Here is a 24546-nt window from a genome sequence, read left to right as displayed (position 1 = left end):
TTAATATACACCTTTTACATCGTATTAGGATATGAATAGAAAAACTAGGCATGAATAGCATTTATACATCATGTCTTACTGATGGAGATCCTCATGCCTGGTAGTGTGGCATTTTATGAGTTATCATCCATGTATGCGATGCAAATGCTCCCCCCCCCCCCCTCCTTCTTCTCTTCTCTTTAGGCACTTCTGAGAAAAGCTGGCTTTTGCCTTTTGTTTCTGTGTCCAGAGGAAATACCACCAGTTTTAGCTGTCATTGTTATCCAAGTATTCATTGTTGTAGTAGCCATCTCTTTTTGGCTGACAGACATGAGAGTTTTCTATGTTATTTTTTATATTCTTTCATAAAATTAATTTCAATGAGGCAAATTTATGTTGATTTCTTTATTTATATCTTTCATTTTTTATTGGTTTATAACTTAAAATTTGTACCTCAATATAGCTGGGTCTGTATATCATAGTTTGCCTTTGCTTATCTTTTTCTTTTTCTTTTTCCTGAGATTAGGAGGGGCTAATCGCCACGTTTTCTACCCCATGCCCATCCACCCTTGGGACGGACTCCAACTAGAATTGAACCGCTGCCCCCTCATGCAAGTGGCAAGGGTTTATCATCCGAGCAATTGCTCTGTCGTAGTTTGCCTTTGCTTGTCATCTAGACTTATTCCATGTCTACAGAAACTTGAAAGGCTGCTTTTGGTTGCATAAGCTGTAACAGTGGAATCAATATGTCAAGTTTCCTTACCCATTGATTTGTTTATTAGGTTTCATGGCAAACCCTGTCTTCCCCAAGGTTGTCTTGGCAAATAAGATAATCATACCTTGATCCGTAAGGCCTATAATGCATAGATGTGAAATAATTGCTTAAGATTATGACATCATATATTCATATTGTCGTCATACATTTACACTGAAATTAATGGCAATTGTGAGATTTCTAAATTGTGTTCAGACTTCAATAATTTGTTATTTTTAAATAAGCTAATTATTTGTTTTGTTTCCTATGTAATACTTTCAGTTGTATAATATATGAGTGCATATATATATGTATATATATATATATGCTTAGTAGACGGCTTGAAGCATTGTATCTGTTGAGACTAAGCACTTCATTAAGATTTCTTTAAATGCTGTTAATTAACTAGTTTATTTTCAAGCACAGCCTAGGAGATCACGCAGTCCATCACCCTTTGTTCAGCCTGCTTCAAGCTTCATAGCATTTCGTCCTGATGCTGTTATCATCCTGTTAAGAAAAGCACATAAAGATTCTCATCTTGGACTGTTTGCCGTATGGTATGTATCAATTATCTTTATTTCTTTTCATGGTAGTTCTGTACTGGCTTCCTACCTCCCTATCATCTCATCATCATCATCAATATTCTTCTGGGGTTATCTTTGTTGTTTCTTTAGGCTGCAAGAACACTACAAAAGCTTATAGACCCTATTACAACCGGGGAAGAGTCAATGCCTACTGGTGATTTGACTTTGTCTTCAACCTCTGATGAAATAACCAAAACTGAAGTCACCTGTCATGTGCATATTGCCGATTACTCAAGCTGTTTGGAGAAGAATTTAGAATACCTGAAGATAATTTGATGCTGCATATTTGAATGTCCTGGATATCGCTGCAGTTGAAGAAGGAATTCTCCATGTCCTTTATGCTTGTGCATCACAAGTAGGTGCAACTTCTAGCTGCCAAAGTAGTTGTTAGTGAAGTAACTGCTGTTTTTTGAGGGAACAACTAGTGTGTCTTGTGACCAGATTAGTTTCGCTACCAAAAGAGTAGTCTTGTATTCTTATAATTGTGACTGCTTTTATGATCTGAGATATGCACAGCCTCTTCTCTGCTGCAAGTTGGCTGACGGTAGTTCAAATTCTGGTCTATACTACCACTTGTGCAGGCACTGCTTCCAGGTGATGGTTCTTCTGTTTTTGGATATATTTATGAGCTTGCTTTCTCTTTTAAAAAGGAGTTTGATATGCTAATGGTTTTTCGTATTTTAGCACTTCGTCCTCCTGTTAATGGTACTCCTCCAGTTCATGTTGATGATAGTTTCGGGCTATGGAAACATGCTTCTGTCCAGAATGCTCTTTCTCAGGTTTCTAATGTTAAATGTTCATAATATTCATGGCATGTGATTTGCATATGTAGCAAAGCCTTGATATTTAACATTAAACTGTTACTGCAGATAGTTACAATGTCGTCGTCATCAGTATACCGTCCCCTTCTTCGAGCTTGTGCAGGCTATCTGGCTTCGTTTTTATCATCACATGTTCGTTGGCTTGTTGCATGTTGAATATAGCTATTAGTATCTTTTCATCAACTTGTCTAGAATAACTATGTAACTTACAGAGACATCAAATAGGTCACCCACTTGAGAAAGACATTCATTTTTTTTCCTTTAACTGCACCATCAGGCGAAGGCAGCATGCGTGGTATTGATTTATGCTCTGGCCATTATCACCTTGGATATCTACCATTACAGCAAAGGTTTTCTCTTGAGTGCCCTATAGATTTTTAAATATTTTTTTTCAGTAACTGTACTGACCCGAATGCAGGCCGATCTTGCAATTGAGCTTCGGAGACCTCTTAGGTGTTATCCAGGTACATGATTTCTTATCATCATATCAATCGCAATGTATATTATAGAAGTTCATGATTGATGCTCAATCACATGTACATGAGCAATATTATATAATTCTGGTGAATTTCTAGTGGTCAATGCATGTGTACTTCTAGAATCAAATGCTTCATTTTCTTACGTGAGTAAGATTACTCTTTTTTTTTAGTTCTCTACTGATTGTGTATTACCATTGGTTTTGGAAAGTTCCAGGGTTGTCTTTTATGGACTTCACTTTGAATAAATTAAAATGCTAAATAAAATATTAAAATTACTTCTCAATACTGCCCTTCAAATTTCTTTTTTTACTTTTCTCCTCCTCTTTTCCCAGTCCTAGGAGCTCAATGCTTTAACATGCTGCATAATTTGTTGGCATAGCCACCACTTTAACCTCTATTAAGCACAATTATATATACTTACCCTATGCAATAATTTCTACTTATTTTAGATGCTGTTTCTTCTCATCATTCACGAGGTGGCATCTTGCATGCCACAAATATTTTCATGCTTATTATTGTAGTTTTACCCTTCTTTATGTCTCTATCAGGGTGCTTGCCAATCAATTGCTCGTGCTCGTGGCTGCTCTGAATATATAATACTTGCAATGTACTGGGCACATGGATGATGTGCTAGCAAAATATAAGGTGTTGATTTCTGCTGTTGTTTTCCAGTTAGACTGAGTTTCATGCATAACTTCTTTTCATTTCTAGCTTATTATGACGATTTCCAATCTATCTTCTGGCATAACTGATGCTTATCTCCTTCTTCAGGAAGTCAAACATAGAGTTCTTTTCTTCTGGAAATTGCTAGAACCTTGTTCTTGATCCTGCCATAACTTCCATGGAGGAATACAATTGCTTTTGGAGACGTTTCTTCTATAGTTTTGGAAAAAAAAAAGGAGAGATCCTGTGCTATTGCACTAAATATTATTCGTACAGCAGTGCAAAGGCCTGTGTTCTTCCATCCCTGGAGTCTGAATTGGAGAAGAGGAATCTGTTGCTCCAAGGTTTAGCAATATAACCTATTAGTTATTTTCTTCTTAATGCTAAACTCCCTGATAATGAAAATGTTTAAAAATGTCAATACTTAGACTTTAATAATTAAAAATTGAAATTATTGAAGATTTTCAATGTTTAGGAAGTTGTCTTTATTATTCCATAAATAGAAATTAGCCATCTTGTATAGTCAATAAAAAGTTGGGTTAATTACAAATTAAAGAATTTGATTTTTCTTCCGTATATGGACAACTTTGTGCTTCTGTACTTAGTCTAGGGATCACATACTGGTGCAGTTTAGATATCCAACTTATTGATAATAGATTAATACTTCTACCATCTTACTTTATTTGTTATGCAGTGTACTTCTTTCTGTTCTGGGTCCACACATGCCATTGCTTCTGAAATTGATCTTTGCAAATGTTCAGTTTCGAAAGTTCTTGAACAAGAAAATTTGACTGTTTCATCTGGCTCTTCAATCCACCCCATGGGTTTCCCTACCTTATCCTGTAGCCCTGAAGAAACTGATCTAAAGATTGATGCATCCGAAGGAACTCTAAAGATAGATGTGTTCGAAGATGCCAACTCCCTTTTTGCCCCTATAGAATTGGAAAAAAACTATTTGACAAGTCTTCCTAACCCTTTTATAAGAAATAGTCCTGAAAAAGTTAGTATAGAATCTAATCATTGGCGTCTCAGAAGGGAAACATGTTGATGAGAACCATCTCGACCAGCCACTCTCAATTGGAGAATGGTTTCTCTGCTGATTACTTTAATTTGCAGCAGATTATCTGCAACTTGTGAGCAATCAAGATTGTGAGTTCAGGGCTTCAGAGTTTCAACGCTTGGCACTGGATTTAAGCTTCCCAGCCCGACATCACTCCAGAGGGCCATGATGCTGCAATAGATGTCTTTACTCTTGGCTGCAGAATGCTATGTCAACCCCTTCTTTATGTTGTCCTTTAGACCCACATCTAAGCTTATCGATCAAATGAAAATTATTGGGTCCAAGTTAGGTCAAAATATGATTTCATTGGAGCTTAAAAGTGACTTTCAGAATGTTAATATTGATCTGGAGACAATAGCTCATCTTGAAAGGAAAAGAGACACAACTGTTCTACAAGATACTCCTCCAAGCTGCTAACTGGGACAGGGAATACCAGAAGAGTACATCTAATGGTGAACCGTATCTATGTGACCCTGATGACATTGAGCTTGATATAGAAATATCCCCACTAGATACAGAGTCTGCCGATGCTGTAACCTTGGTTAGGCAGAATCAGGCTTTGCTGTGTCATTTCGTAATCGGCAGTTGCGAAGGGAACAGCACTCGTCACATGAAATTCTCTTGCAGAGCCTGCTATTTTTGTTGTAACTCTGCAACCCAACTATTCTGCTCCCCTGAAAATGTGATTGACATTATACTGCAGTCAGCTGAAAATCTTAATCAACAGCTTATGGCTTTATATCATAAATTTAAATTGGAAATATACAACTTGATCCTGAGAAGTTACATGGAATAAAAAGGCGCTGGGCACTTCTTCAAAGATTGGTGATGGCATCATCTGGAAATGATGGTGGAACAGATCTCATGAGCAATATGAATGGTTTCCAGTATCGAAGTTTAGTTCCGCCTTCATCATGGATGCAGAAAATAGCAAAATTTTTCAAATTATGCATGCCCTCTTCCTCGGTTCCTAGGGTGGATGGCTGTGTCTCGTTATGCAAAGCAGTTTTTGAATGAACGGTTATTTCTTGCCTCTGATCTCTCACAGCTTACATCATTACTCTCTATTTTTGCGGATGAACTTGCATTGATGGATAATGTAGGAAACCAGAAGGTTGAGCCTACAGTTCCAGAACCATCTGATAATAAACAAACCCTGCAAGTTGGGCTTTCTGATCGCTTAGATGGTCAACATTCTTTACGAGTTCTTTATCCTGTTCTACATCTGTTTTTTCCAAATATGAAAAAGCAATTTAGATCATTTGGAGAAATTATTTTGGAAGCTATTGGGTTGCAGTTGAAATGCCTTCCCTATAGTGCTGTTCCAGATATACTTTGCTGGTTTTCTGATTTGTGTTTGTGGCCATATGTTGAAACACTGAAGGACCAGCTTACCTTTCCAAATACTGCTGATTGTTTGAAAGGATATACTGCCGTAAATGCTAAGGCTGTTGTCATATATGTACTAGAATCAATTGTTGGAGAACATATGGAAGCAATGGTTCCTGAAATGCCCAGGGTTGCTCACATTTTGATGTCATTATGTAGAGCCTCTTACTGCGATGTTGCATTCCTTGATTCTGTACTACGTTTATTGAGACCACTTATCTCTTACTTTTTGAGAAAGGCAACTAATGATGAAGAGTTGTTGACTGATGTGTCTTCTTGGCAGGATTTTGAGTTATTGAATTTTGAAGAACTATTTGATAGTATTAGGTATAGAAAGGAATCCAAGGATGATTCTGGAGAAAAGAACTTCCAGGGATCTCTGATGATCTTCATTTTGGGTTCTCTCTTTCCTGATCTCTCCTTCAAGAGGAAAACAGAAATTTTTACAATCCTTGTTATTATGGGCTGATTTCACTACTTCAGAACCAACATGTTCTTTATATAATTACCTGTTGGCTTTTCAGAAAGTCATGGACAGTTGTGATATTGTACTATCACAGAATCTAAGATCATTTGGCATTCACAACCCAATTGAGATAGAACAATCATCTGAAACAGCTAGCACATTAAGAATTGATGGCAGCTTAAATTGCCATTCTAGTTTACCAGATAATGCAGAACAGGCTACTATAAGCAGGCCCATGGAAGAGTTTGAAAGTAGCAAGCCTGGTGCTAGTCAAGAGCTTCATCATCTATCAGCAGATGAAATTGAAGGATTATTAGATGGGTTAGAAAAGTTGATTTTCAAGCTAATTCGAGCTATTGAGGTCAGCTGGAAACTTCACTACCAGTTGACACTTAAGCTCACGTATACATCAGCAAAATGTATATTACTCTCAAGATGCTTGCGTTCCATCAGTCAAACAGGTAGTGATGGTGGTGGATTAGACAATCCTCCATCAGAATCAAGTGATCTGACCCCTAAATATTGGAGAAATGCTCTTGAGGGACTTACCGGAGCTATCTTGACAAGTCAACAAAATCATTGTTGGCAGGTTGCTTCAGGTATGCTAGACTATCTACTCAAGCTGCCCAAAAACATCTCTGTTGACTGTGTGATCTCTTCTATATGCTCTGCAATCAAGCACTTCTGTTGTCATGCGCCAAAAATTTCATGGCGGTTGCAGTCTGATAAATGGATATCATCATTATTTATGCGGGGTATTGGTAGTCTTAGTGGCGATGAAGCTTCATTAGTCGATTTGTTCTGCACAATGTTGGGCCATTCAGAACCAGAACAACGATCGATTGCATTACGGCTTCTTGGTAGAATTGTTGACTTGAGTAGCTGTGATGGAATCACCAAACTATCTTACCCAGTTAATCTGAATGTGGTTGGATCTGGCTCTGCAATATGTGTTCCTGAATCAGTTATATCCGTTTTGGTCTCAAAGACATGGAACGGAGTGGCAGCATTAGCCTTATCTGACCCTTCAATGCAACTGAGAACAAATTCAATGGCTTTGCTTTCAGGTTATATGCCATTTGCTGAACGAACTCAGCTGCAATCCATTCTCATGGCAACCAATACCATACTGCGGGGTATGGGGAAACTTTCCCATTCAATGGAAGAGGGTCATTTGACACGACTTTCATTGGGTCTTCTTGCAACTGCATGTCTTTATTCTCCTTCTGAAGATATTGCTTTGATACCTGAAGGTGTTTGGAGGAACTTGGAGAGCATGGGAATGTCAAAAACTGGTGTGTCCACTTATTATGTAGAATGATTACTTTAAGTGCATAGTTTTACTTTAGGTGATTGAAAATGCTTTAATAAAAACCCACACACAATGTCAATTTATTTCAGGAGTCCTTGATAATATGGAGAAAAAATTATGTCTAGTTTTATGCAAACTTAGAACCGAGTCTGATAGCACGAAAGCAGTAAGTTTCTTTCCTTTGCTTGCTTATCTATCAGAAGTTCTCATAATCACAAACTTGATAATACCTTATTTTATTATTAAAGATTTATTTATTTGCCATGTTTGCACTTAAGGTTCTGAAAGAAGTGCTTTCATCAAGCTCTGCTGCAAAAACCAAGTGTTCCTAATTTTGAAAGTACCCGTGAGTCAATTCTTGAGGTGAGTTGCATTAAAAGATGATTTGCTCAATCTAAATTCTAGTTTGTTCATTGGTGCAAATGAATTGCTCCTGAGGCATATGGCATTGTAATCAACTTTTCAAGTATATTTTCTTCTAGATGCCACTACAATAATAGCTATTATGTCCTGCATTCTGGAAAATGACACAATGAGTGTTACATTGAAATGATGCCAAAAGTAAATGGTTAATGAAGATATTTCTATTAAAATCTGTAGAGATGCTACTTTCAACAAACCTGAATGGGTAAACCACATGACTTCAAGTTAAAAGCTAAAAAAAATATGTCTCTGCTTTACAAAAACTTCTGTTATGATTTATTTTTATAAGAGATCTTGCAAGCTGGGCTATAGCCCTGCAATTGCATGATTTCAGGTTCAGATCTTGGGACGTGCTTTCCCATCTTTTTGACTTTTAGATAATTCTCGCATCAATACTCTTTGAAATGATGGATCATGCCTCCGCCTTTATTCTCAAAAGAGAGAAAGGTTACTTTTATCTAGAATGTAAGTTGAATCTTTGGTAGTTTGTAATGATTATTCTTCTGTTCTATTAATCATCTTATTGTTCATTGGCTGTAATTTTTATGTTGGCAATAGTTTAATTATATAAAAAAGTGGATTTTTAAAAGTATGTGTTTCACTCTTCATTTATGATAGATTACTAAGTCCATATAACAGAATTTTTGCTAGACCCCTCTATTTGCTTTGAGGTATGAATCCAAATCTCTACTCAAGCTCCTTATTTTCAACACAGAACTAATCAAAATTTATTGCTACATGTGAATATTTATATATGTGCGTGTGTTGGGATGTGAATTGTACAAAGGGAAGGTCACATGCAATGCAAAAAGCAAGCACGGTTTGAGGAGAGGGCTTTCCCTCTCTTACAACACACACACACTCACAAAGGAAACATAATTATACTCCATCTAACAAGCTCCAGGTCAGAGCCCTGAGCAGCCCATATGGAAAATAGGCCAAAAAAAGATTTCTTTTTCTATTTTAGTTCATTTTGTTTGCAATGTTTTGGTGCATACATGCACATATATATACACATTTTGTATGTATATACATGCTATTGTGTGGACATGTGCAATGACATTTATTTTCATGTTTACAAGGTAATATTTTGATTTTCAATAGGTGCTATCTTCTCTGACTTCCCTGCAATCATACTTCGATTTCTTCTCGGAGAAATTTGAACGAGAGTCTCAGGTAACATAAGTTCCGTTAACATTATTTTGATCTTATCATGCTTCAGAATGTTTGATCTACACTTTATGTTTGCAAATGTATAGGAACTAGAAGAAGCTGAGATTGAAATGGACCTTCTTCAAAGAGAAAAAGCATTGCAGGCACAATCTGGGTGTCCACCAGATGAAGCACCTCTATCTCAAAATATATCATGTAAAGTTGCTAGAAGGATCATCTCTGGATTTCCCTGCTGCCTCGAAGCCTTATCTGACCTCATGTTTTTTTTATAATTTTCAATGTCAGATGATAAGAAGGATGATAAGAGGGATAACGGCCGTCTTCAGAAAATTAAGGATGACATTGGAGCCTTGTAAGTTTCACTAGACTTCTAAAAATGTCACTACAATGACCAGTTTTCATCTACACACACTGAGTATAAGAGCACTTCAGTAAAAGGTTTTGTTTTGGATTGTTTAGTTTTGTATGAATTTGGAGCTTTGATATTCTTTGCTTTCTCATTAGAGTTTGTCGTCCCAGCATTGAATAATTCTTGTGGACACAGCTCAGTAACTAGTTTCATGGTACCCTCCTCTATGTTTTGATTTCGACTGAGTTGCCTTTTGCTTTACCATAAGTGCATTTTTCTTAAGTCCTTCAATCAAGAGATTTTGTGAGGATAATACAATGCTTGATGTTAGGTAAGGTTTGGATTCATAACTAATAATACATAGCAAGCCTTTGTCCTAGATATTTGGGGTTGGCTGAATCTTCATTTGCCAAGCATTCCTATCTAGGGCTACTATGGATATTATTTCAACCTTTTCCATATCCTTTTTCACAATTTTCATCCATGTAACTTTGGGTCTTCCTATTTCGTTTCTGAATTTTTCAGCAAAAATTAAACTACCCCTTCTTGCTGAATGCCCCTTTTAGGTTTACATTGCACATGTCCATGCTATGTCAATAGGTTTACATCACTTGATCCTCATTCCTCAATTGTTGCAACAACTACGGCTCAGCTATATCTGTTCCTCATTTTATCCTTCTTGCTTTTATAACGCGTTCATGTGAACATAATCACTTCTACTTTCACTTATTTTCTTGGAGCGTCCTTATCACCCACCATTCTTAGCCATAGAACATAGCAGGCCTCATTGTCATTCTATAGATTTTCCATTAAGTTGCCAAGGAATCTGTTGATCACATATTACCCTAGAAATACCTCTCCTCTTCATTCAGTCAACTCTAATTCTAATGCATGTCTTCATTTATCTCTCTATTATTTTAAATAATAGATCTTGTACGACATTAGTGATCAAACATTGGTATCTTTTGTCCACCAATCTTGGTTGAGGCCTCATCTTTATTTCTACTTTTGCTAATTTTGCATTTCATATAATTTCACCAATTTTAAGCCCTCATCCACTTGGGCTTTCCTCTTTGAATGCAATGCAGCATTTAATCTTGTCCTCAACTCATCAATGATGATATATATCAGCAAATGACATACAGAATTGATGCATCCTCAGTATTAGTGATTAGTTCATCAATGATTAGCATAAAAAAGGGCTTAGTGTAGATGTTTGTTGTAGATGCACAGTGATTTGAAACTTTTCCTGCCACAACAATTATTGGGTTATGAAATATGGACCTAGATAACAATCAAGCATGCAACATGAGCAAGATAATTATGAGCTAAAACCTGAAGCATCTGATTCTTGCACATGGAAATAAAGGAAAGTAAACTATTTTCATGTAGAAAATTAAATTATCTAGCGCCAGTTGCACAGAAGAGTCTGAAAACTCAATTAATTATTCTGAAACAATGAAAACTACTTATCAAGAAAGAGATGGTATAGGAAGTTACTGAAAGTCTTTGAAGCCACCAAAATTCTCTCTAATTTGCCCCATTTGTATCCTTGCAATTAGGTCCTAGTATGTGGAAGCTTGATGAATTAACATCTCATAAAAAGGAGATTATGTGGGATCTTTATACTATTAAGATTCCTCCAAATATGGGAGAATTTTGTTGAACATTTTTGATGACATGGGATTCAAGACCCCTCAATTTTGGGCTGAAGGATCAAGTACAAATTAGCAGTGCCTTATGATGTCCTAGCAGTTCCTCTGCTTTTAATGTGGCCCAATTAAGGGCTTGTAGAAGCTTTAGATTTCAGAGTTGAATGGGTTGAAACAGAAGATGTTAGGGATTTTTTATAATAGTTTTCTAAGTCAACTTTGTGGATAATCAACATTCAAAATCATAATTGCCACTTTGTGAAGTGGAAAATGGGATTAAAGAGTCTCCCTATTTCCTAAAGCAAGGACAGGTATTAATTCGAAAACACAAGGAAAACATCTTGGGACACCTTTAGGAAACCACTGTTGTTTCCATGATATTGTCATATAGGGGATGAAGTTCATAATGATCCTGTTACCATTTAGGTGTTTTTGACATGTTCTTCCTTTGTGGAAAAATCTTTTTGTTTCCTTTTCTATAATAGTTTTCAGAGAAATACTCGTGCATGGGGGACATGCTTTCTTGCAAATAATTTCAGAAGACTAATCAATGGATGTTATTAAAAGGAGCCTGTGAAATGATAAAGGCATACATGCTTAAATAAAAATGGTAGTTATCTTAACGAATCTTTTTTCTATTACTGAATGTCGAGTTTTTTCATTTCAACCATAAAGAGGGACTTATGCATATTAATTTGAGAATTATCTACATGGGCTGTTACTTCATCTATCTTTTCTAGAGCTAGATTATGTTTTCCAAAGGGTGCTAATACTATGTTGTACTCATCCATCGTAATTATCTCCATCAAGGATTGCTGAACTGAGCCAAACCGGCTGGTTCAGCCCAAACCGAGCCAACCCGGTCTCCGACCGAGTCGGTTCTCTAATGAAAAATAGTTCCGGCCTGCTAGGGGCTGGAACAGACTGGAACAGGCCAGAACCGAATAGTTCTGTCTAGTTCGACTTGGATTTGGTGCTAACCTAGCAGGTCGGAACCGGCCGGAACCAGACAATTTCATCTGGTTCGACTCAGATTCGGTGCGAATCGACCGATTCGCATTGGATCCGAGGCCCCGCTGTGGGGCTGTGGCAATTGCCACAGCCTAGTTTAGTTCGGTTCGAACCGATACCAAACTATACCGGTTGCTGGCCGGTATAGGTCTCGGTACCGGTTCGACGAACCTTGGTCTCCATCTTTATCATAATTCTTTAATTGATCACCTTTGTTGGTCTCTTTTTCGTTTGAACTTCTATAACTGTAGACGAAACTGGTGAGATACGAGCTAATTGAACTAGTGAGGTACAGAATTTCTAACGAAACATTTAATGAGTACTCACAAGTTTATAACTAATACAATATCTATATCATGAATAGGATGCTTAAGATGCTGCAAGCGATTGCATTGTACCCTTCTCTTTTTTGACCATGCCATTTTTTCTATTAAGCGAGTTTGAGCTATTCTGAAAAGCTAATGTCATATGATTCCCTTTAGATCATAAAATTAGATCCACTTACATGTCACTATGATAACTTTTTTCAGCTCCAGAAGCCATTAAATTCTTGCTTTTTGTTATACTTACTGTTCTTTTAATTAATTTGTCCTTTTGACCAGAGAGAGGTCCAAAGTTCGAGAAGATATTATAGTCCGGAGGCAAAAGAAGCTTCTAATGAGACGCGCACGTCAAAAATATATGGAAGAGGCAGCTTCACGGGAAATGGAGCTTCTACAAGAGCTTGATAAGTTTGTATCTAAAAATTCTTCGTTCTTATCCTCAATATAGTATGAAATTAAATCTTTTGATCACTATTCTAATTAATATATATCCAGGGAAAGAGCTAGTGAGTTGGAACGTGAGATAGAGAGACAGAGGCATTTAGAACTTGAACGTGCGAAAACTAGGGAACTGCAGTTCAACCTTGATATGGAAAGGGAAAAGCAAACACAGGTACCATTATGGAAACCGGGCTCCATTAATGCTTAGATCCACTAATGGAGGGCGATAGTGCAATTTACACTTAAACTGTAACTCCACATGCAACTCCTTTATATAATTCTTGAGCTTGTTGTGTATAAATGTTATGCAGGGCCTGTTTGACAGTAGATGAAGGAAATGAATTGCACTTCATATCTCTAATTGCTTTTGTTTATAAAAAGGTTTTTGTAATCCTTGTAGATATGCTTGGCTATACTCTTACTCTCAATCACCTAATGTTGTTGAACAAATCAGTTACATCACTGAAGAAATGTAATATCTCCATATGTTGAGATGAATCGACCATCATTTTAGAACTTCTTATACAAGTTCTTGTGTATGGTGCATTATTTTCTAGCCACTGGTCCCAAAGCATTGAAATGCAGTGGTTTAATATTTTTGTGGTACTGTTGTCCTGTGCATACGACCGTACCGTATTGGTATCTGTACCGAACCAGTATGTGGTATAGAGGGTGTACCAAGTGTCGGTACGCCGAACTGGCTTCCCCACTGAGCGTACTAATATAGTAGCAGGATAGTACCAGTATGGGATCCGGTACTAGGACAACAAACCTTCCTGATAATGGTTCAAAGAATTTGTTGCTGCACATGTTGGTTGCTACCATGTGAAGCTGCTCTTTCTTCCCGATCTTTTCCTTTCTCTCTTCTTTCTTCTCCCTTCACCTTTTCTTATATGTGATAATTATCATGTACCATTGCATCTCCAAAACTCCCTCCAGTGTCTTTAACTTATCACCTTGTTTGTAAGCAATTTTCATTCAAAGACCACCTCCTGGGGAACCCTCTATCTCTGTGAAGAGAAAATGACCATTATGTTTTATATTCTGCCTGTGTTTTTGTTCATGTTGCTGTCATCTCTGTGTGTGCACCCATATGGATGTAAAATAGAGAGGATCTGATGTATGCAATGGTTGCTTGTGTCTTATTGTTTGGTCATTAAGTGGTCATTTTGATTTGAAGTATTGTGCTTCTGCTGCTATTTATGGTATGTGTGCAGGACCCAAGATAGATGTAAATGTCTAGATATTCCATCTCTTTTTCTAAACCTTTCTGTTATATGTATTTATTTATTTATTTCACTCCATGATGCATCATCAGAGATTCTATCTGTTGCTGATTTTATATCTTGGGACCTCAGTTTTCTTATAGTTAAAGATTTGGAGAGCAATCTATTAGTTTCTTGTGTGGTTTATGGTGAAAGTAATTATAATAATTTTTCCTCTTCTTGATGACATAGTGAACGTGGAGAAAACTATATCAAAGGAAGTTGTCAAGTTTACTCCACGGGAGAAGTGTGTGAAGGTCTCTCATACTGTTATATAAAGAACCGGAGTTTGAGAATGCAGGGTCTCAGATATCATTTTATGGCCCCTTATTTGTGCATCTGGCTGATGTGATACATACCACTATATGTACCTTACAGGCATAGGCTACCAGTTGGTACTGAAAAGTAAAAAGTTTTAAAAACACCTTGAAGCTTGGTATTGGGTGGTTATCAAGCGAGTTATGGCTGGTATAGGGCAATTTGGGCCAATTTACCTAAGGAACCACCATGAGGTATGCTAGATATCAATACATAACAGTCAGTATGGGCGGGTACGCTTGGTATTTGGAACCTTGTCATAGTGGATAATCCAAATCATTGTGAAATTATACCAAGTTGATTCAAGAAAACGATGTGATGACATGGTTTTGAGATAGTACGGAGGTAATATCTGCAATACTGTTTCCTTTTCCAGAAGTAGATTTGGGACGCACTTAGTGAGATTTGCTTTACTAAGTAGTAAGTTAGGATTAACTAATTAACTAATTAATAATTACCTTATATGCTGTAATGGAGATATATCATCTGCTACCACAAAAAAGTCTTAGAGAACATTATGATACCTTTTGGAGTGTGTACTAGAAACTGTCTATACGCTCATACCACCAGCAAAAATTGGTGAAATTGAGGATATCTTTTTAATCAGACTTGTGCCTATGGTACGCGCTGTGATCGGGGCTTTTAAAACACCACATAATTACATTCATGGCAATAAACATTTGATGATCTGCCTCTTCTGTTTGCTCTCCCCCTCCATCACTCTCTCTCTCTTCCATCTCTCATGCCTTCTCGAACTCAATGCTAGTTACCTAGGTCCATATGGTTTGTTTGGTTTTATTACCTTAATCACAGTTTCGGCCTGAAGTAATGAACAAAAAAACAATATTTTATAAATCATCTTAAATGGTTAAAGCACATGCTAAGTTATTATGTGGAAAAGCTTAAAATGATTTGCTTCTCAATAAGGGAGATATTAACTCTTCAAAATGCTTATTGCTAGAAGAAGATTTGAGCATATCTTGTTTCTATGTGTCTATGAGGCAGGCTTGGAGAAAGCATGGCCACAAAATCTTGGAATATTTTGGTTTTGATGAAGCAGGTTTTATAACATGCATTAAATCTGTTACATGTTTTAGGATCTATTGCTGGAACTGCGGAAGAGCAATAATGAACTAGGAGTAGTGAATCTTGGACAATGACATTAGCAAATGTAGTGGTTAGTTGATGAGGTTAGAAAGAATAGAATTCTGGTGTTTAATGTGCATAGGCAGCAAAATTTTGAGGTGGCTTTATTTCACGGATGAATATATAGGTCAGTTTGGGGTACCCTTTGCAGCTTAACAGTGCTATGAGTGCTAAGTGGTGACAAAATGGATCAATGTTCTAATGAACAACGCTTTCTGCTTGGGCACCATGCTAATGAGTGTGTAATATAAAATTGATATATGAATTAGTATTGAATGTTGCCAAGTTGGTACTTCCTATTAACTTGCTACATTTTATTTAAATGATAAATATTTTTTGAGCTTTATTCCTACATTTATTAATTTTTGAATTTATTATTTTTGGGTCACACTCACCTTTGAGCACCCGCCGAGTGCCTAAGCCAGTTTTACCGATACACTTGACATAGGTGCCAGGAATCTAAGTGTCCTCATATAATTATATATGGGATAATATATAAATATATGAATACATAAAATATATATACCATATCTAAAAGTACAATTTGCAATAAGGAAAATTTTGTTTTGATTCCATTTGTCATTTTTCTTTCCAAAATGTGCTTGCATCTCTCTTACAGTACATAAATAGTTCCTATTTATATAAATTTAATTATTTTTAAAACGTCAAAGAATCAAAATGCTGCATTCCATAAAAAAAGGGATAGAAGAGTTTAAATTGAATTCTCATTGCTCTGTTTTAAGTGTGTCAAGTGTCGGACACTTTCTGTTGATGTTAGCAGGACATTTCGACGTGGAGTGTCTAGCCACATCGTACTATGCCATGTCTAAGTGTCTAAAAGTGTTGATACTCTTGGCTAGGTCAAAAATGGTATCTTTAGTTTAACATAAGCCAAAGCACTAGGTGGCACCTTGGCCACCCATTTGCTGCGTAGAATCTTCTAAAAGGTTGGTAGCTTGTTCTATATCTACGGAAAGGAACAATAAGGAAAAGTCTTTAATTTTATCTGGTTTAAGGCCATAACTGAGAGAATGTAGGGCGATAAGAAAAATGGATTGAAGCAAGGATGAAGGATCAGGGAGGAAATCATGGGAAGTAAATGTTATAATTAACTTGTATGCAGAAATACCATTATTGCTTAGGAGATTGCCACATTAATTGTCATGTCATATTTTGTCTGTGGTATAGCTGTTGATGAGATGTGCTGCTCAAATTTTGGCAAGATCCCATATTTTCGAAGCAAATACAACAGGCTTGCTTTTATGTTTTGTAATAACATTAGATAAAAACAAGGCACCCAAGAAAAAAATGTAACCTGATTCAATAGCATCTTCTCTTAAAATTAGATTATCAAGCTTATAAAATGCTGACAGGACAGCGAGACATCCCACCATCCCATGCGACGCGGCACTGTCCTGATTGTCGGGATGGGACAAGTTGGGAAATAGACTAGGACAGGACAAGAGATCTACTTCTCGAGTGTTGGGATGCGGGGCATCTTGTTCCACGAAAAAACTAGGGTGGCCCCATCCCATGGTATTTAAAACCTTGCAGATTAAGAAGTAAAAAAATCTAGTGTTTCTAAATTTACACAAACAATCGTTTGGATCTTTAAATTGTACTAGACAAAACATTAGTTTTCTTTTATATATTAAAAATTAGTATTATTGGGCAACATATAATCTTGTTTTAGGGTAAACAAAAATAATAAGCTGCATTAATCATCTAAAAACCTATAATTTATTAAACTTATATCTGATTAATGGGAATCGCATCATTTCGTTCTAAGCAAATTTTGTGCAAGTTTTTGTATTTTTGAATGTTTTGTAAATGTGTATTGATAATGCATGTTTATCCATCTGTGTGTAGAGAGAACTTCAACGAGAACTGGAGCAGGTTGAGTCTGGAGTACGATCATCTCGAAGAGAATTCTCTTCTAATCCCAACAGGTGATATTTTTAACCATTCCCTTTTCTTTTGTTCAAAATTTAAAAATTAGATCATGGGTACAAAAGTTATGGTCAGGTGTATATTTGCATATAAATCTTGGTGACCTTGATTGATTTTCCACTTGCTACTAGCATTTTACATGTTATACTTGTTCATTAATTTGGTGAGCTATCAGACATGTTACCAACACAGGTATAGTTGGATACTGATTATAGTTATAGGTATTACTAGAAATGCCAGATAATCAAATTGACAAATTGTTGCATCATGTGGCCTTGTTTGATACTTTGAATACTTGTGTAGCACCCCCGTCCATATCACTTAGGGCTTTAAGGATGTTCTGGTTATCAGCAAGTGTTGGATAAAATCTTAGTAAACTAAATATTGTGCCCTGTCCATATATATGACCTTCCAGTGATACCTTATCAGCAAGAGTTGGATAAAAGAAATAGTTATTCTAATTGCTAATTGAGCAACCCAACACTCTATCAAGAAACAGAAAAACTGTTCTGCGTATTCTTAGGAAAGATGATGTCGGAATATTTCAAATCTTTTCCATTTTTGCAATAAGCCACTTGGAATGCGGTGATCACATTTTATGTACAACATCCTTTTGTTCTTATCTAATTTTTTTTAAAAAAATTCCTTATTGCGGCTGTTGTGGAAGTTGCAGCATAGGTTTAGGCAGTCCCCTGTTTGTTGTCTTTAGAGTCTATGGACCATGTCAACCCTTATACATCTGCAGGCACTTAGCAGGTGCCTAAGTGGCTTGAGTGGACCTTGGCACCATCGATGGGTCAGGTATTTTGTGGAGCATACCAGTATTACACATGATGCAAACAAATTATACCTTTCCTATCTACCTTATTGCTGTCAGTTCCTTTATTTTGAAATTCTATCAATTCTTGATTAGTTATTCATTTCCATCTTTATAGTGCTATTGTTAGCTTGTTTTGCTGGTCACATTAAAGTTGCATCTGTTAACTAGGTTAAGATGAAACTCTTTTACCATCTACTCCAGCTATTATTTCCATGCACCTTTCAACAACCAACTTTAGTCATGGGGAAAAGTTGGCATTTTAGAAAGTCATGAGCACTGCTTTTTCCGTATGGGGTTGGAGTTTAATCTGAAATTAAGTGGGTTAGTAATACCTTAATCCATTTATCCCAAGCTAACTTACAGTGCAACCAAATCGGTCTTTAGGGACTGCTTCTCTGCTTGCAGAAGACTATCTCAAGCTAACTTGTCCTGCATAAGACTTGTGTACAAGTGTCTTTGCTGTTAGTGACTTGTAGGTGGGCTTTCTGCAATATTTGGCTATTTTTAAGCTTTCTGTGGTTGGAGGTTAAATGATATGCAATTAATCAGTTTTTGCAGCATTTTGATACACTGCCAAATTGGCTGAGTCAAGCTAAAGCCTTGTCTTGTGACTGGTCCTCTGACCCATTTCTCATTCAAGACCTTGCCTCCCTTAGCTTTAGACAATCTTCATCCTCCCTCACTCTCAATCACTCATCAGATTGGCAATGTGTGCCCTCTCTCTTCTATCTCTCTCTCTCTCTCTCACCCACCCTTGCATTCTTTTTCTCTCCCCCCTCTTCCTTCTCCCTCTTGCTGAATCTAGCTGGATCTCTGTCACTCCCACTTAATGACAAAGCTAGGATTTTTTCTTTGTGAGGTGTCAATGATAACAAATGACAATTTATGAAACCAATATATTTAAAACTTCAAAAATATTTTTATCTACATTAGCAACCAATATAGTTAAAAGCACTTGATAGACATGACGGTTGAGGGTTATGGCATCCTGTGGATGATGGGCAACTTGAGCTCAAGGCATATATTGAAAAGATATTAGTATTTTACCTTACTAGGCATCCAATGGACAATGTTTCGCTTACATTTCATGTGCCTAATTTAAGATTTTAGGAGTAGTAATAAATGCAATCACTTGTTATTTATATCACACTTCACAATGACTATGTTGGACCAATTATTATGTTTCCTATACAATCACAACTCAAAACATTATATCATTACTTAAGAAAGCAAAATCCTAAAACAGAGAGTTGACTATTAGGGGAGAGGTATCGTGGAGCTTTGTTGTTAAACCATCATTTGTTAGGAAAGAACCACTTGGAAACTGGTCTAGCTGCTACAGGCTTATGGTGCTTGCCTTGGACCCACCATACAGCCACTGTATTGATGTTGAGACCTGCCATGGTACCCACCATCAGCTAGGATACCATGCCAGGTTGCCACATATGATGGCAGGGCAAATTTCACCTAAAATTAAGAATGTTGCTGACAACTGTACATGTGCAATGCAAATTTGTGTGAAGAAAATGAAAATAAACTCTTAAATTACATTACTAATAGACTATAAAAAGACGTTACTTAAACAATAATATTGTATAAACAAAATGTGACATAAAATATTCTAAGTTGAATATTTCTTTTAATATTTAAAATTTAATGTTAATTAGTCTAAAATAGTTTTATTGGTTTATCCATTTATGATTTGAGAGATGTGTGAATTGAGCAATTAAAATAGGAAAGGAAAACAGAGATAAGAGCTAATATGCTTCCCTATTTATTTTACTGAAAGAGTAAGTATTTGTTATTTAATTGAATTTCTATACTTCAAGATTCAGTGAAGAGATACTGACAGTTTTGAAAAAATGACTGGGCATTTTTGTCTGAAAAGTTCATAAAAGACAATATAGAGGGGAATAAAATCTGGATTATCCAAATGAATAAATCAAAACTAATTCAAAGATACTAATATACTAAATATTGTGCAGGAAAGCTAAAAGAACAACAAATTTAAGAAAAATATGGCTCGAGACTACTTTCCATGAAATGATAAAAGAGAACTAGATCATATGCTTTTGTTTCCTGTTGGTTTCGAGGGAGATTAAGGTTCTATTAGAAACCTTGTAGCTCGACCCACCTGCAGGTTGAGCTACAGGTGTTGTCCAGCCCCTCTGTTTTGACTCTTGTAACTCAAAGAGGTCCCACAAGTCAAGATGCGGCCAACATGTAACTCAGGCCAGAGCTGCAACAGCTCAGCTGATTCTTGTTACCCCCTGGCGCCCCTCAATCTGCACGAGCTCTCCATCTGCTCGAGATCAAGAGTGAAGTCCTCCTTGGCAATGCCATCACCATCCCAATGTCTCCTCTAACCCCTTCTCCCTCTTTCCCCTCAACTTCTCATCTCCCATCCCGTCCCTGCTGATCCTAAAACACATCACTCACCCAATCCTTCATCCTAATCCGCCTCCTCAATCACCTCTCTTGTTAGAATCCTGGACATCGGAGTCCCCTGTGATGGTGCCCCATTAAAAGCAAATCCTCCTTTGAGGAGTGATAATCAGAGCAACCTTCTTGGAAGCAAAGGACATGCAGTGCCCTTCCTACCTTTGGCCCAATACCAGTGGCCATGGCTGCAAATTGTTGACCATTCACCTGGAGGGAGGAGGATCAGCTAGAATGCGTATTATGAGGAAGTTTTGGACGAGTGGCCGACACACCTCCATGGGCTTGACAAGGTTTTAGGGAAGCCTATGAATTCTGGTGAAAACAATAATATTCTAGAGGCTTTTTTTTTTATTTGATGAGCAATGATTTGGGTCAATTATATATTTATGTTGCTATATTTTATATTGACAACTTGACAATTACAAATGTTTCTTTTTAATTTTCTTAATCTGGCAGATTTAAACTTGTTATAATGGTAATAATGAAAATAGAGGTTCTTAGCTAATGTTCATTCTTTTCTTGTAATGACATATTAATTATTATAATAATTAATATTTTAATCCCAAATATTCCTACTTTGGCACATGACTGTTATTTTGGTTTATAACAATAAGCAATGGCAAAGGGGGGTGTTCATTAATTTGAGATATTGATATTATTAAAATCATGGTATACATATAAAATAGAATATTTATTATAACTTGAAAGTGAGGGGTAAGATTGCAAGATTAATACATTTCTTGCATCTTGTCTAGTCAAGCAAGAAAATTATAGTTACTCTAGTTGTAGTTTCATCCAACCAAACACGATGAACTGTAGCCACATGCAACGTAGTTGCATGCAAATCCAGCTGCATGCTACTTGAGCTATAGTGTATCTAACATTGCAAGTTTGCAAACAACCCCTAAAGTGTGCACAAGTTAGAGGCGAAAGAAAATTGTAATTTTATTGAAGGTGCAACTGCATTCTCCTTTTTATTTGTTCCTCTTGGTTAGTTTTTTATATGCTGGATAAAAGCCTTCAAATATAATTAAGAATAACAGAAAGAATACGTCCTTTGATAGGGAAACAGAATAATCCATAGATGGGTTTACTAAATCCCCAATAGTGAATTAGCATGGCTAGAGTCTAGGCAACAAATTTTTAAAAATATAGAACTAGATAGGGACTTGTAACTGGATATGTAGTGACGAAAATGCAGACTTCTGACCCACTTTGGATCTTAAATGAATTTTAAAAAGGTGAAGCAACTTTATACACTTTTTCTTTTGTGAACTAGGACTGGAGGAGCCTAGCCAAAGTCAAGGTGAGGGTGAAATTCAAGCCTAGGTCACTGGTATTCAACACCCAACGACTTTAACCGAGCTAGTTGGCACCCTCTTATGCACAATAGTTTTAGTATATAACTTCCATGGCAAATCTCTTGGCGTGACACTTTCATATGGTTGGTTTTAAAATTTCTAGGGGAGCAATTGCCCCTTAGCCCCAACTTTGCTCTATCAATTTTCCTACTTATTTATTCTTTTAGTTTCTCTCCTGCTCTCTATTACCATTATTAGTGGTTGACAACCAATTGCCTTCTCTCATGTCTCTCCTAGTTCTAACTCCTACTATTGTACTTTCTCTCTCATGGTCTATGTTGTATCCAATTCTCTCCCTCTGTTAGCTAAATGACTCCCAACAATCAGGTCACCTGCACTCTACCCATCTCTCTCCTTTTGCTCCAATTCCCTCCTTTCTCTTCTCCTTCTCTATTGGCTTCGATGGTGGCCAATAACTAGATCGTCTCACTTCGTTCTCTCTTTCATACTTTCTCCCCTATTTTTTCCTCTCTCTACCATTCTATTAGCCTAAGCTATAATTGATAACCAGGCCATCCCTTCTATACTCTCTTGACTCTCTTATTATCTCTTTGGCTCATCCTTTCTTTTCTCTCTCCATCTTTGATAGTGTAGCAGTCCAAGTGTAGCGGTAAGCAACAACTAGACTGCCTCCTCTCCAGTCTCTCTTTCATTCATCCTTCTCTCTTAACTTTTCATACCCCCTTCATTCCTCACTAGTAAGCGCAAAATTGCCAATATCTAGTCCATCCCTCCTCTAGTCTCTCAGTTCTCTTGCTGTCATTTCTTTTATCTCTCTTACTTTTTTTCTTCCTCCCCCTCTCTTTTAGCCCTAGTGATAGTTGACAATTAGGTTGCTCCTACTGTCCTACTCCTATCTCTCTTTCTCACTCCCTCTATCTCACCCTCTTATTTCCCTCCCTCCCTCTCTCGTGTCCAAATACTGGTTGGATGTATCAAATTAGTAAGCATGTCAAATGTTTTTAGAAGGGTAACTTTTTCAAGATAATTGCATCTCGTCTAGCATTTGACAAAAAGAGCATCCTAGTGCATGATGCTCATGCCATTGTAGAGTCTAGGGAGGGTCAGATGTGGAGCCTTAACCCCACAAGCAGAGGTTGTTTTCATGTTTCGAACCCATGACATCTAAGTTACAATAGAGCAAGTTATCATTGTGCTAAGGCCCGCCTTTTCTTTTAGCATTTGGCAGTGGAATAAATAAATATATTTGCAATTGTTTGTTCCAGGTCTCAATAAAAAAATAGTTGCTCTAACCATAATTGCAGGCAAATGAACGAAAATAGGTAAAAATTAAATTGCAACATTTTTTGTTGCATTGCAATTTTAATCTCAATTAATTGGTATTGTAGGTCTATGAGTCAAGTTACTCAAGTTCTTTTTCTCCTCTTTTTTTTTTTCTTGACTCTTGCCTGATTTCCATGTGATCTTCTGGCTGCTCGCATACTGCAATTGGTTTTTCCTGCTGTTCATAAAGTTTATAGAGAAGATTCTATCATCATATGATATTATTTCCCAAACTTTGTAAAAGCTTATTGCTCATGCACTCTAATTCTATGTAGTCGGCCCAGGGAAAGGTACCGTGAAAGAGAGAATGGGAGGTCCGGACAACACGAAGGAAGCCTAAGATCAAGCAGCAGAGATCGTGAGAGTGGTGCTCCACATATCGCGGCTTCTGGCTCCAGCGGAGCTTCTCCTGCACCAACTGTAGTGTTGGCTGGGTCCCGATCATTTTCAGGTCAACTTCCAACAATACTGCAATCAAGGGACCGCACAGATGAGCGTGCCACCAGTTACGAAGAGCATATTGAGGGGAGTAGGGATTCGGGGGATACAGGCAGTGTTGGCGATCCAGACTTGGCTTCGGCCTTTGATGGGTTGGCAGGTGGATTCGGGTCAGCACCTAGGCATGGGTCACGGGGTAGCAAGTCAAGGCAGATCGTAGAGAGGAGAGAGAGGGACGGGAGGCGTGAAGGAAAATGGGAGAGAAAGCATTCTTGAATAGTTAAAATTAGGAAATAGTTTCGATGAGTGGTTTCACTCTCAGAGAAGTGCAGGAGAATTGGAGAGAATTGTCCAGGTGGTGTGCCACAAGCTGTGCCCGGCTTTTTTATCTTTTTTGGTAGAAGGGCATCCTCGTGGTTAAATGCAAGGCTCTAAACCTGATGAGCATGGACGCTTTTGCTGGGGAAGTGTGCTATCACTCTGCTGAGAAGATGGGTTCGATGTAAATTGTTAGTCTAATGATCTTTTGTTATTTGACTGGTTCTGTTTCAATTGTTTCATTTAGAGACATGATTGAATACAGACTAAAGATGTTGTAAATGTCATTTATCTAATGTACAGGTACCTTGGGGTTTGTGTAGCA

The 24546-nt window shown here is 37.2% G+C and overlaps 1 pseudogene; it reads left to right on the top strand.

Moving 5' to 3' along the window:
- The window catches only part of LOC103720448, a 50699-nt pseudogene extending 26153 nt beyond the window's left edge, over positions 1 to 24546 (top strand).

The sequence above is a fragment of the Phoenix dactylifera genome, chromosome 2 (genome assembly GCF_009389715.1).
Source record: "Phoenix dactylifera cultivar Barhee BC4 chromosome 2, palm_55x_up_171113_PBpolish2nd_filt_p, whole genome shotgun sequence".
In the NCBI taxonomy this organism is placed as follows: Eukaryota; Viridiplantae; Streptophyta; class Magnoliopsida; order Arecales; family Arecaceae; genus Phoenix; species Phoenix dactylifera.
This window is presented reverse-complemented; position numbering and strand designations above follow the sequence as displayed.